Here is a 19,062-nt window from a genome sequence, read left to right as displayed (position 1 = left end):
TTAATTAAACCTATTCCCAGAAGAGAAGAACCCGATTCATTTACATTTACATTATTTATTTATCTTTTAAGTGAGCAAGAGTCAAATCAAAGAGGAGAACGAAACAGCTGAGGATAAAATGCTTTGCCCAGACGCCGCTTTCTGAGGTTGAGAACTTCTGCAACGCACATACATTCGTAATTAAATAAAACTCAGCCATCAGGAAGCCAGTAATGATTTCTGAAAACACTTCTCAATGCGTTTAATGAACTGCAATTGAGAAAAGTATGAAAACAAAATCCACACCACAGCATGGGGTAGCTTCTGCTTCTTTAATATCATTCCCTTCTGAAGAGCAGGTCTTCTGACTGCTCACTTCTATCATTTCTATCCTGATTGGGAAATACTAAAGAGTTTATATAGAAAAGAACAAACGATGCTGTATCCGTGGCCATCCTGCAGAATATATGAAGGGCTGTTTCTAGCTATAGTCAGGTCTAGTCTAGTCTAGTCAAGTCAAGTCAAATCAATTTAGTCAAGTCTAGTCAAGTCTAGTCAGGTCAAGTCAAGTCTAGTCAAGTCTAGTCAAATCAATTTAGTCAAGTCTAGTCAAGTCTAGTCAGGTCAAGTCTAGTCTAGTCTAGTCTAGTCAAATCAATTTAGTCAAGTCTAGTCAAGTCTAGTCAGGTCAAGTCTAGTCTAGTCTAGTCAAGTCAAATCAATTTAGTCAAGTCTAGTCAGGTCAAGTCAAGTCTAGTCAAGTCTAGTCAAGTCTAGTCAAGTCAAGTCTAGTCTAGTCAAGTCAAGTCTAGTCAAGTCTAGTCTAGTTAAGTCAAGTCAATCTAGTGAAGTCAATTTAGTCAAGTCAAGTCTAGTCAAGTCTAGTCAAGTCTAGTCAATTTAGTCAAGTCTAGTCAAGTCTAGTCTAGTCAAGTCTAGTCTAGTCAAGTCAATCTAGTCAAGCCAGTCAAGTCAAGTCAATTTAGTCAAGTCTAGTCTAGTCAAGTCTAGTCTAGTCAAGTCAATCTAGTCAAGCCAGTCAAGTCAAGTCAATTTAGTCAAGTCTAGTCAAGTCTAGTCTAGTCAAGTCTAGTCTAGTCAAGTCAATCTAGTCAAGCCAGTCAAGTCAAGTCAAGTCAATTTAGTCAAGTCTAGTCAAGTCAATCTAGTCTAGTCAAGTCAAGTCAATTCAAGTCTAGTCAAGTCTAGTCAAGTCTAGTCAATTTAGTTAAGTCTAGTCAAGTCTAGTCAAGTCTAGTCTAGTCTAGTCAAGTCAAGTCAATTTAGTCAAGTCTAGTCAAGTCAATCTAGTCTAGTCAAGTCAAGTCAAGTCTAGTCAAAATTTATTTCTAGAGCACATTTAACAGCAGCAGAGTTGCACCAAAGGGCTGTACGATAAAACGTTGAGCATATAAAAACAAGGCATTAAAAGAAAACATGCAGCGTACAAAATATAAATACGTTAAACAGAATACAATCAGAAAACGTCAACAAAAAACCCTTAAACAAATCTTAGTCAAAAGCCAGAGAGAACAAATAAGATTTATGAGCCGATTTAAAACAGCAGACCTCACATTTAAGCGTAGACAGAGAAGGCCCGACCACCCTTAGATTTACAGAGACAACATGGGACAGTTAAGAGAAGCTGATTACAGTGCTGAAGTGCTCTTGGGGGAGCTAAGGAATCAGGTCAAGGTCACTAATGTAGTTTGGTGCGACACCAGATAAAGCCTTGTACACAAAAAAACAGCAATTTTTAAAATTAAAATCGATTCTAAAGTTTACCGGAAGCCAGTGTAAAGTGGATAGAATTGAAAAAATGTGATCCCTCTCTTTTTTGTGCCGGCAAGAAGTCTCGAGGCCTCATCATGAACAATTTGCAGACGAGAAATGGCAGTTTGAAGCAGGCCACAGTATAGGGAATTACAGTAAATTTAGTGACGAATCAAATTTAACCCCAGGATTTCTTACATGTCGTTGAACGCTGGCAGAAAGAGAACCTAAATTAAAAACAGATGGAGACCTGGAGGGGCTGAAAATAAGATTTTCACTTTTGTTTTCGTTTAATTGCGAAAAAATTATTTGCCTCCAATATTTAATCTCCTCAAACCAGTTGCAAAGCACGTCTAAAGGATAACTACTGTCAGTTTTAACTGGTTGTTACAACCCGCCAATCTTTGGCATGGGGAGTCTTATTTTGTGTGCATTGTGCCATGTTTTGTGTGCAACTCCAAATGCCCAGGTTCCAGCCTGCCCTAGACTGCTTGCTCCCACCTCCCACAATGACATCAGTAAAAGGCGACCATATTTAAAGAGGAAGAGGAGAAGAGAGAGAGGAGGATGTTGGAGGTGGTTACCAGTGATTTGGTGGTGTTAGGAGATTGCGTTTGGTTTGAGTTTGGTTCTCCCTGTACCTATTTATGTGTATATATTCACCACTGTATATATGTTTCACTCGGTTTACCGGCAGTACGGGTGCGGCTGCCATTTCTTTTGGGAGTGGGTTCCTTTTTGTCTCTGTTTTTGGATTAGGGAGTTAGGGAAGTACATTTGTATTTTTGTTGTTTTTTCTTTTAGGTAAACTAGCGCTCTAAACCAAGAGTTCTTTTGTTTATTATTTTGGCCTTGGCCCACCCTGAAGATACACCTGGTGTTGTGTTCTATGTATAGTTGTGTGTATATATATATACACTTGCTGATTTGTACCACAACTTCATTGAAATCTGTTTGTGTCTGTCGTTCCTGGTTTCCCTTATTTAGCGGTCCTTCCCTTTGGACCGTGAGCTTGTTACTCTGTGCGTCTCAACCTAGACCGGGTCGTAACATGGTAGATAAAATTGTGTACTGTATCATCAGCATAGCAGTGGTAGGAGAACTTGTATTTCTTAACAATAGTGCCCAAGGGGAGTATATAAATTGAAAAAAGAAGAGGGCCTAAAATGGACCCTTGGGGCACACCTCACAATAGGAGAGCTGATGAAGAAGAAAACTTCCCAATGCTCAGTGAGAAGGTTCTGTCTTTGAGGTAAGAGGCCAACCACTGCAAGGCGACACCCCGAATACCCACCACATTTTCCAACCGATGAAACAGAATACTATAATTATACCCCTAATTTCTCCATCTGGTGATTAATAAAGTACTATCGAATGCAGTGATTACATCCAACAAGACAAGCACAACATGCGGTCCAGTATCGAGAGCTTGCAACAGATCGATACTGACCTTCGACAGTGTATTTCCATACCGTACATCGATCTAAAACCCGACTGAAATGTATCTAAAACATTGGACATACCGATATAAGAACTCAACTGACAATACACAACTCTCTCTAAGAGCTTTGAAATAAAAGGTCATTTGGAGATAGGTCTAAAATTGCTGAGGATAAATGGGTCAAGATTTTCAAGGGTTTCTTGAGCAGAGGGTGAACCACAGAATGTTTAAATCTAGCAGCTACAACTCCGTTTGCTAGAGAAGTGTTAATAATAGCTGTTACAGCCGGGCTCAAGGTTTCACTTTGACACTTCCTTGAAAAGACGATTTGGAAGGACATCGGACTCACAGCTGGAGCATTTAGCCTTGGAAACAATATCAGCTAGCTGAGCAGAGGTGACTAGAGGAAAAATAAATGTTACAGATTTAAAAAGTGAATATGTCTGTATCTTAAATGATCTAAAGCAAATGCTAGTAAGATCCAGCATAACCTGTTTAGTAAAGCAAGTAAAGAACCCCTACTTGCTAGCTAGCTAGCTAGCTTACATCCATCTGTGGTTGGTTACGTTACATGGTTTGATTGAACAGTACGTATATTAAGTCAACGTCATTAAATCAATATGCAGTTTTGACTAGTGGAATATTTTAATGTAAAGAACAGCATGGATGCTACATTAGTAGCTAGCTAGTTTGAGTGCTCTGATAATTACTAATGAATAATACTTTTTTTTTTTAAAGATCAGTTGGACGGTGTAGAATAGCAGTAGGATGTCGCTTAGGGCTGTCAAAAAGTTCTCAAACAGCACTGCAGTCATCTGTCATATATAGATGATGTTCCAACACAAAGCTGACCACTGAGCTTCCAGTCTACTCTACTACAAAGAGCTTCATAGACCATCAAAACCATCACGGCAATACAGCAATCCATGTGCATACTATGAAAGCGTACTAATGAGATGAAATCCAGAGCCATTTCCTTCAACACAGAGGTCACTCTAGGAAGAGGCACGCTTTGATTCTTCCAAACAAATGCCTGCCAAGTGGTTCTATGCTTTCTCCTTAATTACTTAGCTTCTTTTCAACGTCAAGTCCAAAGCTTGGACATACGATATGAAGCACGTCGCGTATACATTTCGGTTCTATTCATCAAGACTGTGTTTGATGGATAATGACATGGATAATGACAAGGCATTAGCTTGCATTACAACCTGCTATAACCAATAGGATACAATACAGAAGCTAACAAAGGCAGCTGTAGCACTACTGTGTACACTTATAGCTCTCGTTACACAGGCTATACAAACATGGAACAAAAGCATGGAACAAAACTCCAGCGAGGAAAAATGAATGTATCTGAACAATCAATCCAATGACCTGTGCCTAAATACTTTATACGGTTGGCATGACTGTGTGTAGCAGTTCTCCAGATAAACGTACTTGACATAATATACTGTAAGCTTATTCATATAGGCAGTTTTATCGGTTTTGATGTCAAGCTGACGTAACACCCACTTTTTTTGTCCAGACTTCTTTGTCCAGTAATATATTATTTGATATAATAGATGTAGTGTTTCATTGATTCTGGTGATTTGTTTTTGGTGGTATTTTTAAGGTGCCAACTTGGCAATTCCTGTTTACCACGTATTCTGAGGATGAGGGGGAAAAGGGATAGAAATTGCATAGAAATCTGAGAAAGGTTTCTTTAGGGAGAATAATGTTTCCAGAAAAGTTTTGGTTCTGCTTTGTTGTAGAGTAGGAACTTGTAAGGGATCCCCCAGAAGGACTAGAAATAAACCCTTAATCAGTCTGTACATCATTTCTTAATATATTCTTTTAAAAATTTGTGATTGTTGCGGCCAAATGTGCGTGAGTTTGCTGCTGATTTTTTCAACATTTGCGATGCGATTTACTGAGGTTTTTTTGTGGGCTTTTTTGTGGAAAACTACTTGAATTGGTGAATTCGCAACTGTACGAAATTGTTTTGCAAGGCCTTTTGCTGTGATGTTTGTTGGTAAATGAGACCTTTCAGCTGTTCTCATGCTCATCAAAGAGGGCTTTGGCTGAATGATCTGCGGTAATTCCACTTTATTACACATAACTTTATTTATGGACTTTAATGTTGTGAATTCTTTATATTTCTAGATTTCTTGAGTTAATACTGAAGTCTGGAGAAAATTTCATGTGGATAGCTGTCCAAGGTCAACGTGGCGGCCTCCCAAGTCAAGTTCCTGTCCGAGGTCGACGAGGCGGCCTCCCAAGTCAAGTTCCTGTCCGAGGTCGACGAGGCGGCCTCCCAAGTCAAGTTCCTGTCCGAGGTCGACGAGGCGGCCTCCCAAGTCAAATTCCTGGCCGGGGTCAACGAGGCGGCCTCCCAAGTCAAGTTCCCGTCCAAGGTCAACGAGGCGGCTTCCCAAGTCAAGTTCCTGTCCGAGGTCGACGAGGCAGCCTCCCAAGTCAAATTCCTGCTAGAGGACAATGAGGTGACCTCCTATGCCAAGTTCCAGTCTGAGGTTGAAAAGGCAGTCTCCCAAACCCAGCTTCTCAAGCCATGGGCCTGTCTGAGGGCAGCGAGATGGCCTCTCAAGCCATGGGCCTGTCTGAGTGTGACGAGACGGCCTCTCAAGCCATGGGCTTGTCTGAGGATGATGAGATGGCCTCTCAAGCCATGGTCCTGTCTGAGGGCGATGAGATGGTCTCTCAAGCCATGGGCCTGTCTGAGGGCAGCTGATGGCCTCTCAAGCCATGGTCTTGTCTGAAGGCAACGATACGGTCTCTCAAGCCATGGTCCTGTCTGAGGGCAACGAGACGGCCTCTCAAGACATGGGCTTGTCTGAGTGGGTGAGACAGCCTCTCAAGCCATGGTGCTGTCTGAGGATGACGAGATGGCCTGTCAAGCCATGGGCCTGTCTGAGGATGACGAGATGGCCTGTCAAGCCATGGGCCTGTCTGAGGGCGACGAGACGGCCTCTCAAGCCATGGTCCTGTCTGAGGGCGACGAGACGGCCATGTTGGGGCGAAGTATTGTTTGCATTCCGTAACGTACCGAGCCTTTGATCATCGTTCTTGTGTCTAGTTTTGAATCTCATTTCTTGTTTCTCGTTTCGTGCTTAGCCTTGCCTGTTTTATGCCCGCTTGTCGTTCGCCTGACCCTTTGCCTGTTCTGATCACGACTATGTTTCACATTTTGGATTTCTCTGCCTTTCTCCTCTGCACTTGCATCCATCTCAGCCACCATTATGTGACATTTATACACTACAGTATATTTGCACATGAAAGCATCTCCATGGAGGTCGATTAATTAGAGAAAGTTAATGACCGAGCATGCTCTGCTGTTCTTTTCAAATTACAATCACTGCTATGGGCCAAGTCTTTCTATGCGCTTCCTTTTCAGCAATAGTTAAGATAATTACTTCCTGTCTTACTGCAGCGCATTAATTAATATTTTCCTATGCATGTTTTGAATCTTTGAATCTGAAAGAGTGAAATGAACACAAAATAAAAAGGCTCAAAATAAACACTTATGTGACTGTGAAGACCTCACACAGTTTGCTGACAATTTTTACTTTTCTAACCGAGTGATTCATGACTCACTTTACTTTAAATCTGCAGGTGCAATCAAAATGATTCAACCCTCAGTGCAAATCAGGTTTATTGTCAATATTTACAGACTTTCAGCTGTTTGCGATGAACAGATCAAACAAAAGCGATTGAAGTAGTTCAACACGACGGATGCTTCAAGTGGTTTCCCCAAATTCGACTGAAAATGCAACTTACCGTACGATGATTTCTCCAGTTTCAGCCGTGGTGAGCAGAAAAGCACCTCAGAATGCTGAACCTTAAGGTGAATGAGCTACAACAGCAGAAGGCCATGTCAGGTTTCAGTCCCATCAGCCAAGATCAGGAACCTGAGGCTACAGAGGGCACAGGCTCACCCAAACTGGACGGATGAGGGTTGGAAAAAGACTAGCTGTACAGTAGGTCTTGTATATACAGTATGTCATTATTTTGAGTTATATTATCTCGCTATTTCAAAAAAAGTCTATTTTTGAGTTATTATCATTAATTATTAAGTTATTATATTGTTACTTTGACCATAATAAGTCATTATTTCCATATAACCTCATAACCTGGTGGTTCAAGGCTTGGCTAACCACCTACATGTCATTTTTAAATAATAAAAAAACTTTCTTTGGGTTCATCACTGAGCTCAGTGGTGATGTTAAAATGCATTTAAAAAAAAAAAAAAAAAAAAAAAGTGCTTATAAATATCTCCATTGAATTTCTCAATGGATTGAGAAACGAGGAAACTTGAGGAACTCATTTGTTCAAAGAGTGAATAAACTGTAGGATATTGCTGATATAAAGAAGATCACAGACGGTTTCCATGTGCCAGATCAAAGCGTCGTTCTCAGCGGAATGTTGACCAAGCAAGCAAGAGGAGTACAAAGAAACGCAGCAAAACACCATCATCCATGCAAAGTAAGCCACACAATCAAACATACAATATTATTCATGTGAATTACAGCTCTTCCACACAGCACTCTGGAACACATAATAGATTTCTTTCTTCCACCGCTCAGGCCTGGAAAACACGAGTATGAGCGCTGCCATGGAGAGAAATCACACCGATCACACTCGTATACAGTTGGGTTTTTTTTTTTTTATTCATGAACTTCCCACTCACAGATTACTTTAGTTTCAAGCTGACATTTTTTAATCTGATTTGATTTTCAAGTTCTTGCCGTTCGGTTCCCTAAGGAACCTTTTGGTTCATGATTTTTGAATCTTTTTTTTTATTATTGTCGTCACAGTGTACTTAAAAAAAAAAAGATTGAAGATCCATCAAAAGGCCGTTTGACTGACAGTTCAAACTCGTTTACATTTTTCTTACCAGTAATAATTCAAACAACATGTGATACCATGGAAGTTTTTTTTTCAGTCCAGTGATGGGATCTTCTTTTGAACAGCTCAGCGTGTCACAGTGTTCAAAAATTAGTTCTCCTATTTGAAACTAGCATACATGCTAGCAAGGGGCAGTGCTGGCTTGACGGTTAAGTCTCTGGGTTACTGTTCGGAAGGTCGGAGGTTCGAGCCCCAGCGCTGCCAAGCTGCCACCGTTGGGCCCTTGAGCTAGGCTCTTAGCCCTCTCTACTCCAGGGGGCGCTGTATCATGGCTGTTCCGTGTGCTCTGACCGCAACGTCCTGACCGGCTGGGGTATGTGAAGAAAAGAATTTCATATATGTGATAAATAAAGACTCATTATTATTATTATACAAATGTGGGAGGAGCCAATGAGATTGCAACCTTCAAGATTCTGTATCTTATAGTATCCAGAAGAGGGTACAAAATATACTCAGTTCATGAAGTTTTCTGTAAGGAGAAATGTGTTTACAGAACATTTATGGAACATTATTTCCGTCTCCAGTGGAGTAAAGCCGTAAGTTTTCTGACATCTTCAGGAACAGAGGCGTTTACGCTTTGCAGTTTCTCGAAAGCGCAAAAAGACCAAGGTCTTGCTAAGTGAACAAATTTTTATAGCTGCTACAACGCAGGTAAGAACAAGACCTAAGGTGTGTCACGGACATTCCACAACATTAACAGCAATTATAAATGGATACCAAGTACAATGTCCCGTTCTATAATAAATCAAAAATTGTTATCACGGGCAAACTGCTGTGGTATCTTCAGGACGTGCGTTTATAGGAAAACGATAAACGTCCCAGTGGTAACAGTAACTCTACTTCACCCCGTTGTTGATTACTGTTATTCACTCCTTATGTATACTCCTCATAACAGGGGAGCACCTTTACCCCGACTTTACAAAATGTTACAACTAAGGTGTATTGAATTGCTTGAGCTGAAAAATAAATAATAAAAAACCCCTCTGTAAACAGTGTGTACGCAGATGTCTCATTAAACAGCGCAGAGGAAAATGAGATGTGAGAAGTTAATTATATCGTTACTGTCATAGAGGCCTTTACTTTAAAAGTGTGATAAGTGCTCAACTCATCACACGCACCGCACACCTGCCGTATTAATGAGAGTAAAAATCCAGGAGACTCGAAGACCTACAGACAACAGAGAAGTCGTGTGAATCGAAATTCTCCAAAGTGACGTGTTCTACGGAGTTTACTCGCTTTATTAACCCTAACATCAGTGTCGGCGTCATGAAAGAGATGAATCGTCTCATTAATTCGCTCGGAAGTGAATGACTAATTAAATTAAGATAATATGCGACAACGTGTTTCAAAAAGAAGAAGAAGAAGAAGAAGAAGAAGAAGAAAACCTCGTTATCAAGCGCAGATAAACGGTTTGAAGAATGCAGGGTGAAGTCGTAAGAACACTATTTTCTATTTTCTCAGGCATGTATTTGAATTTCTCTCCACTTAGGGAATCACTCGGCGGATCATTATCGTAACGCTGTTCGGTTATAGCACTTTCTCCTTTTCTTTTCCCTTTGGTCCTGACGCAAACGTCGTTCCGCTGTCTGACGACACAGGATCGAATCTCGGTCCTGACCGAAAGGACTCGAAGGGTTTCTTCATCCCCGTAACTCGTTCATTCACCTTTAAGCTAAAGGTAAATTCCCAGGTGCTTTGTTTTCTGAAAGTTGCAACACTTTATACACTACTGTGCTGTACTCCTGTGAACGGATGAATAATTATCTGCGCACGGTGGCTTGGTACGACAATTAGAGAGGCGGCATAACCTTCTCCTTCGCCATGGTGACCGGACAGACCGTATAATTCTCTTCTATTTCTGAAATCGCATCCGTGCTTAAAGCAGAATACTGTATAATTTCGAAATATAGTCTAGAAGAGAAGGCTGGGTCGCAGTAGGAGCTCCTTGACCGTAGCTGTGGAAGAGTTTCTGGCTCACAGCGCACACTAAATTGGTGATACTGGTGTGCATAGCAATACACTAATATATACTAATAGCAATACTAGCCTACAGCTCGGAAATACAGACCATGAGATATCAGCCATGAGAATGACTTCTAGATCTTTGTATAATCTCTAATAATGAGCTCTTCTGTATTCTCCAGTCAGAAAGCAGCCGTTTCGTTGATTATAACACATCGTGGAAGAGGTAAAAAAAAAAAGTGTAGTAAGATGAATGTATTGTTTTTAAATCGCATTATTATTTAAGACTCCATTCGAGTTTATTTCTACAAGTTTCTTTAAGATGACTCAGTGAACTCTAGTGAGAAAGCGATTCGACTCTGAATCGACTCGACCGCGGGAAGTGAATCCAACATCCCGTGTGTTTTAGGACACGCCTTTTTTTTTTTTTTTTTTTTTTTTTGTAGATACGAGCTGTCAAAGCTGTACCGGGCTGTCGCCGTGCAGAAATATCATGTGTTCTGAAAAAAAGAAAGAAAGAAAATAAACACAATGTTTTTAACTAGTCATTTATCTCATTATCGAATAATTTATCTATTTTTCTATCTATCTATCTAACTATCTATCTATCTATTTATATATTTATCGATTTTTTTTGTGATTTCTACACGTACTTGGTAAAGATCTATCACGTCAGATTAGATCAGCTGTGAACAAATGTCTTAAAGTGGATCGTTTTGGACTTTAGCGGAACCAAACGCGACCGCAGCGCCAGATATTAAAATGTGACGAAGGTCGACGGTACGAGGCTGATTTCTTTCCAGCCCAGACTGTAGCTTCATGCAGCCTATCGGTGACAGTCGTGTCAGGTGATTACACAGACGGACACGCCCCCTAGATTCGATCTCCATTTGGGCTGTTTTTCACATGCATCCCTAACACCTCATCAGCAGCGACTGAGGAGGGAAATGCATTTGAAATACAGTCGCACGTGTAATAAACGTGAACCGCCATCATTTTTTCCACCAAAAAAAAAAAATGCCTTCGTAAGGGAAAAAACTAAAAGTAGATATACTAAACGCACATTGTTCAATCAAAGCACAAATTACATTACACAATGCTTTGTTGTTGTTTTATATTTTTTTGTTGGTATTTGGAGCAAACCTAGCACGAAAACACAATAACGAATAATTCATTGTGAAAACATCCGCCGATATATGGCTTTAACGCGGTAGTTTCACCACCGGCCGCCGTCGTAAAGCGATATCTAGATGTCCGATTTCGCTCAGCTCCTTTGCTCCCTAATGTTCAGCATTCTTCAGTTGTCGCATGTCATAGTACAAGCGACAGCTGCTCTTTCTGTTTAACATCTTATGTATGCTGCGTCATTATACATCACCAGGGATCAGTCGAGTTTGTTTTAACTGCGAAGACTTCAGCTGTCAAGTTGTGAAACTTGTGGGTTTTTAAAAATTTTTTTCTTTCGCTGAAGATATGTCAGTGATGGCTAACGATCTAACAACACCTCATATTTTGCCAGCAGTTCCAACAGGAAGTCTCATTCTTCCAAAAAAGATAAAATCCCTGAATGCTTTGAACTGCTAGCCAATGTTAAAAATAGTAATAATAATAATAATAATAATAATAATCAGTACATAAGTGCTAATGTTTGTATTCAGATCATATTTGATCCAGAATGAAGGCATCTCTTTCATTTGCAAATAATCTGTAGCAAAAGCCAAACCCTCAACCAGATGAATTTAAATAGACTAACATGTTAAAATCCTGTTTTGATCAGATAACTTGGACCGGTGTGAGATGACAGCCTATTGGGAAATGCAAATATTCTTTCTGATACATTTTTTATTGCTGGACCATACAAATAAATCCATTTCTTTGTACACTTTCTACTATCGACTCAAATACGTTCCTCCTTTCTTCATATTTCTCAATAAGAAATACATTTTTTTATGATTTTCAAAATTTTTTTTTTTATCATCCCCAGAAAGTGAAAAAGGAGAAAATATCATACCTATTTAAAGATTTCGTTCCAATTCCACTCACTTCTGTTCTCTTGGCTAAATTTCTTCCTGTTAAATGAGATCCGTCTATACCTGTCATACGTACCGAATGCTTGTGCGCTCTTCTCTGTTTTGATGATGGTGGCGATGTGACGGCGCAGGAGCTTCGTAGACATTTCGACGTTAGAGATGTCGAGGTAGTTCACCGGCTGATAAATTAACAGCGACTTGCAGCTATTCGTGCAAGATTTGCAGACTGAGTTGCGATGGTCAGTTCTGGGGCCGTGACGGTGCTGTGTGGATGATGAACTAGCTCAGGAGACGTCCCGGGGAGCCTGGCGTCGTAGCTAGCATGGTCATTAGCCCTGGAGCTGTCGCTGTATTGTCTCCATGACGAGCAGAGCTGGTGGAACTATCAGTGGATGCAATACACTGAAACTGTTTATGTCGATACCTGATTATATCTAACATTATTAACATCAACATTTGAAACTTTTTCTGTCTTCTTTTTGTACTTCCTAGTTTGAGTTCTTTTCTACATGTTTATCACTGCTGGATTTTCATTGATAACTTCTTCTCCTTGCAGTAAGTATATTAGCTAAAGGTAACTCATACAGTAGCTCAGGGGAATAGGAGTGCTGGAGGGGGAAAAAAATGTCAGTTTCTCACTTTTTTTTTTTGTTTTTTTTTGTATCATCTAACGGTTTTTCAACTCACCGAGGCCTCGTTTTAATGATATTTTCTTTATTACCTGAGGAGTTTCACCTCCATTGCACTGGCTATGGTGACTGTAAAATGTTGATTTTTAATGAGACAAAATAATGAATGCCATCTTCTTATTCCTTCGACTGCTGCCGTTGCCACAGCAGATCGTCCGTCTCCATCTCACTCTGTCCTCTGCATCTTATATATATATATATATATATATATATATATATATATATATATATATATATATATATATACACACCACCAATGCCTTGTTTTAATGATTATGTTCATATTTGCCGATTCAGCCACGAGACCATTAGTGAGGTCAGGTAGTGTGTCAGGTCCATTTATGTGGAAAATCTGCCGTGTGAACGAGCTGTTACTATAGAAACGCATTCATATAACCCTGCGATTAGCAAGATTAAATGCTTTATAGTGTTGTTTATCTTTATTATTTTATTATATATATATATATATATTTTCATTTTGATGCCAAAACCAGAAAAAAAAAGTGAGAAAGGGACAGTTGAAATGTCTGACATCCCAAAAGCAGTACGTTTAAATTAAGCCTTCAAGACAGAGATAGAAATACAGGAAACTGCTTCCAATCATATTTCCAAGATATCGATGTTCAGACCTTCATGTAATATTATATACACTGAACGGTATTGTATCCACCTTGTCGTCACTCCCAGTCCCAGTTTAACCATCATCCCATCATCTTCTTCAGAAAAGATGACAGAATTCCAATGATAGACAGTTAAATGGATCTTAAAAGGTTTTAGATTGAACACAAACAATAAACTGTTGTAAAGTCACCTCTTCTGATGCTAGACTAGGACCCATCATCAGTGATGTATGTCTTCAGGGTCTTCAGGTCTCAGAACATTAGACACCGTTGTCCAGGCGACCCAGCCGAGATTGATCAGGCCTCAGCTTGACCCCCAGGGATCAGCTCTCTTGATCCAGAACCACCTGAAGGCTTTCTCGGTGCCGTCTGTGATGTTATAGATGCCAAACAGAGGCTCTTCTCCTCTTCTTTCCCTGTGATGCAGTGTACAGAGTATTCCCTGCAGAGTGACTGCTCGGTAAAGCCTCTGCACCTCATCGATCAAGCCCTCATACTACTTCTTCTTCTTCTTCTTCTTCTTCTTCTTCTTCTTCTCAAAAGCCTCCTCCATTCACTCCGCCCACTGCACAATAAGTTCCAGCATGAAGACATTCTTTGCTGTCTCTGATGCGAGGACAATGTCTGGTCTCAGAGTCGTTGTGGCAGTATGCTGAGGGAACGTGAGCTGCCTCCCTATGTCTACCATCAGTTGCCAATCCTGAGGCGTGTTGAGAAGCCGTGATGGTGCTTTGGGGCATTATCTTGGGTTTGTCGTCAGGTCTCACAAAACAGATGGAAGGCTTTGAGGGTTTGGATTTGCGGCAGATGAAAATGGCACTGCAAACGGTGTCCGCAATGGTTTTGAGTAACTGGTCGTGCCGTCAGGTTTATCAGCCCCCCTCCACGATCTTTGTACAGCAGTCTATGTTAAGATGTGCTCCAAGGTCCCCGTTTCTGTGGCAGAGAGGATAATCTGGTGTCTCCTCTAGGCCATAACAATGCAGGTTGGATTGTCTGGGGCAGGACATCATAGTCTGGCTGAATCAGGATGCAGTGTGGTTCTGCCCACCATAAATCCTTTCATGAGGTCGATTCTCTCTACAGCTTCCTCCAATCTGTCCGAGGCACCTTGATGTCTCGCCCCTACTTCCCTACTGACCCTCACTTCCTCAACAGCTGCTCTGATTAGTATGCGGTGCTTACTTTTCCCTGTAAGTTGTTGTAACAGGATGCTATCAAGCTACAGTACCTAGTCCTATTCTTCCCCTTTCCATTGCTCCCACCGAGTCTCCATGGTGCAGCCGAGACTCACTTTCACTCCAGTGCAGTGTGACAGGATAAACACAAAAGCTGGTTCTGACTAGCATCATAATTTGATTTCTTTTCATACCTTGTATTGATCTCAACATGAATTTAAACAAAAGAGGGATCTATTTATTTGAGATAAAGCCAGCAGTCTCAGAAAACGATTTCCGTGGATGACGGCGAGTGAATTTTAGCGAGAACATGACAGATATACTGATGTCGATTGATGCAGAAGTTCCCAGCTGGCGGTTAAATGAATCCAATATGCATTTATCTGCTGATGTGCGCATAGACAAGAAAAATAAACATCACAGACAAAATCATTCCAAGCTTGGTGCCCAAATAACAGCAAAATATCTTCTTATTATACGCTGAGTTTGTGGATTAAGAGCAGAGACCTCTTTGTGAACATCTTTTAGATCCATTTTAAAGTGCTTTCTAGCCAGCAGGATAATGGAAACTAATAATCAATCATAAACACTGTCCTGTGATCTTCCCAGGACTCTTATTCACCGTCTGCTCATACTGAGCATCCTTCCAATACCAGGGGTGGATAAAGGACTGAGAAATTACGCTTAGATACAGAATCCCTGTCAATTTCCAATATTTGCTATTAGCTAGACTTTGGCTTGAAACCTAGCCACTGATATTAGCTGCTGGAATCGATGCTAGTCTGACCTGGAGTTAGCAAAGAAAACATGCTAACTATATTAAATATAGCCAGGTAACATTAGCAAATCAGCAAACCTTGTCTCAGCATGCTTATACAAATTAGATGCCTTCTCGGACGGCCAAGGAGACGCATCATTTGAACTCTTTTACAGCCTCACATGGTGACTTATCCATTTTCAAACCCACACGGACAGCTATAGCGCTAACGAAATGTCGTAGCACGCGAAGATCGCAGTAGGTGACGATTTGAAACGATTCATTGTAGTTGTTTTGTCCACTGATTAGCTTGATTGGATCCTTTAAAGCAGGGGTGTCCAATCTTATCCAGAAAGGGCTGCTGTGGGGGCAGGTTTTCATTCCAGCCTAGCAGAAGCCCCACCTGATAGTCTACTGAAAGCCAAGATCAACTAATTAAACAGGTGGAATCGGGTGTGGCTTCTTCTGCTTGGCCTTTGCGGAGAAGTTTGGACACCCCTGCTTGAGAGGGAAAAGGAAAACAATGTACAGGAACCAATTCTGTTGATATACAGCGTGCAGTCATTGGCGTCATGAGAAAACAGACCTTCAAAAATGTAAGGAGTAAAAATGAACGGATTTAAATAAGAGTACAGTTATTTTTTGGGGGGATAATGCTTAAGTCATGTATAAATTCACCAAAATAATACTTGAGTACAGTAAAAAAAGTACAATATGCATTATAACGTTAACTGGAGATTTCGAGTCAGGTCAATAAATGTGAAATTAAGCATCGTGTGTAGTCACTAGATTCACGTCACACACTCAGAGAATCGGAGAATTCAATGGGAAGCGGGAAGCTTTCCAACATTTGTGTCAACCAAGACAAGGGGGTCGAGAGAGAGAGAGAGAGAGAGAGTGAGAGATAATCAATCCCAAATGACAAATGGCAGCTAATACAAGAGGCTTTTAAAATGAATGGCTGAATAACAGAAGGCATCTGAGCGTCATTAACCAATCAGCCCGGCTCTGATTCGAGCAATCATCCTAACAGGGAGACTTATGTACCTGCGGCAGAGAGAACCCTCGTGCCATCAAGGCTTTTGTGATTACTCGTGCAGCGCTCTGTAATCTGCAGAGATTGGCGTGTGACAGCGGGGGCGATGAGGCTAGGGCACACAGATGACTCTCATTTGGGACGAGTGAAAAGGCCAAAGCAATCGGCCTGACCTCGGCGGAGACAGACTCTTCTCCATTCTCTTTTTCCCCCACCCCGTCCTTCAACCTCTGTCCAGGTCACGTAGTCTCTCGTTCTGTCTTTCCGTTCGTCATTCGTTTCGTATATCTCTCACTCGTAGCGGGATCCGAAACTCTGGCACGACACAACCAAAAAATGTCAAAACTTTGGGACACATCACAGTGGGGTTGAAAATATATCGTTCATCGTCTTAAGTGTTGATCGAGTCGACATGCACACATTAGGGATGTGATGAAAATAACAAAACAAAACGAATAATAATAATAATAATAATAATAATAATAGGGAACAAATGTAATATACTCGCGTATTTACATTTTTTTTTAATTACTGGTTGATTAGTGAAAATCTTTGTGTAACCTCTAATTTGCGGTACATGTGTTTATATATATTCTCTCTCTCTCTCTCTCTCTCTCTCTCTCTCGCTCGCTCGCTCGCTCGCTCTCTTTTTCATTAACCGTAGCATGTAACACTGTATAATTCCATATGTGTTAATTAATAATGGTAAAAAAAAAAAAACCTGTAAAAAATTACGAAAGCGGAAGGAGCTGTAACAGGAAGCTGTTTCACAGATATTCCATAACATTAAATATAATTACACGCAGTTAAAAAGTACGGTGTGTTATATTCAGTAAAAACATTGTGATCGTTTGGTAAATTTCTGCGGTATAAGAGAAATAAAACACTTCAGTACATCTGCTTCATCACACCACCACACCACTGATGATCCTACTGTAACAGCGTGACGTGGTGTGTTTCTATTTATTTATATTTATTCCTTACATCGTGCTTCCGTGTGATTCCACACGTCATGCCTCCATGTCATTACTTCAGCGTTCTCTCACTTTCAGGACTGAATGTTAATTGATTTTAAAATGATTTTTATCAGCTCTGTTTCAGAATGCCCTGAGGCAGATTGCTCTACTCTCTCGCTCACTGTATAAATGACATTTCTCAGACGAGCGTGTTAAAGCACTTTCACACAACAGAAAGCCTCGGGGAAAATCTCTGCTTCTCGTCTGGCGTTTTTTTTTTCTTTCTGTCTTTGTTTTTTTTTTTTTTTTAAATCACAGGATGCTTGAGGTTACCGAGACCTGAACTTTTAGGTGAACTTTTACCTCCTCCTTGTGGATTTGAGCCTCTCCATTTCAATAAAAGGCACCACGCAGTGAGATCATCCTCTGAGCTGCAAACAGCGATTAATTACAATTCCAGTGAAGATATGGTTTTATGGCCGATACCGATAACCGATACCGATAGTTCTGCCTTTTATACCTTCTTCATCCATCCATCTTCTACCGCTTACTCCTTTTCAGGGTCACGGGAGAACCTGGAGATTATCCCAGGCAGCATGGGGCACAAGGCGGGGTACACCCTGGACAGGGTGCCAATCCATCGCAGGGCGCAATCACATACACACTCACACACCCATTCATACACTACGGACACTTTGGACACGCCAATCAGCCTACCATGCATGTCTTTGGACTGGGGGAGGAAATGTGTCCATGTGTTTCCCCGCCCTCTTTTGATCGACAGGATATAATCGGCCCCGATCATCGGATGTTATTAAACTATCGGCCGACGGCCCATAGCGACATCACTGATACATCAGTGTACCTTTAGTTTGTATGCGATTTTAATTATGCGTGTATGCGGAGAACGTTAGCAGAACGTTCAGTACGCATCCGACAGGTTCTCAGAGGGTGACATTTGTAAAGTTCCAAAAATAACATCAATGCGTTGTTGTTTGAGAAATATCCGCGCAACGTTGTCAGGACGTTCCTCGCACCACGTTTCCAGTGACGTAAAAACCGTCGTCGAGGAGACGTTAGCTTTGACGTTCCGACAAATAAAATAAAAGTGTTCGAGGATGACGTAGAAATGAATACACGTTAAAACGTTCTTCAAAACGTTCTCTGGCTGAACTTTCTTCAACCCAAAAGAACCAAAAAAATGGGTAATTCTTTTTTTTTTTTTTTTTTTTTTTGCTACCTAAAATCCTTAGAGGTGTAATTTGCGTCTCACGTAGAACCCAGAGGGAGAACCTTCCATAGATACATGTTTAACCCTGTAGCAGAGTGTTTTCATGTCTGAAAAGGTTCAGAACTGGGACGCTTTTAAAAAGATCAGCACCCTTAACCATACAAAGAACCCCTTAAACGTTTTTTTTTCTGAGAGTGTGATGTTCATTTGCGTAAGGGATTTAGCTAAATGTAGCTGTAGGGAACTACAGTGAGGTCCTGATTTGGAAATGTTTAAAAAAAAATAATTATTCTTTTGAACAATTAAAAATAAAGAAAGCAAATGTGCAATATCCCGTGACCCTGAAAAGGATAAAGCGGTAGAGAAGATGGATGGATGGATGGATGGATGGATGGATGGGTGGATGTGCAATATTTTGAATAGTCAATATCGAAGGAGCAAATTTGTGATACTGACCGCGCTAACTCTTCTGCACAACAGGTCAAGGCTTATCCCTTCTTGTTCAACA

Source organism: Ictalurus furcatus, chromosome 22 (genome assembly GCF_023375685.1).
Source record: "Ictalurus furcatus strain D&B chromosome 22, Billie_1.0, whole genome shotgun sequence".
NCBI classification, from domain to species: Eukaryota; Metazoa; Chordata; class Actinopteri; order Siluriformes; family Ictaluridae; genus Ictalurus; species Ictalurus furcatus.
Note: the sequence above shows the minus strand (reverse complement) of the source record.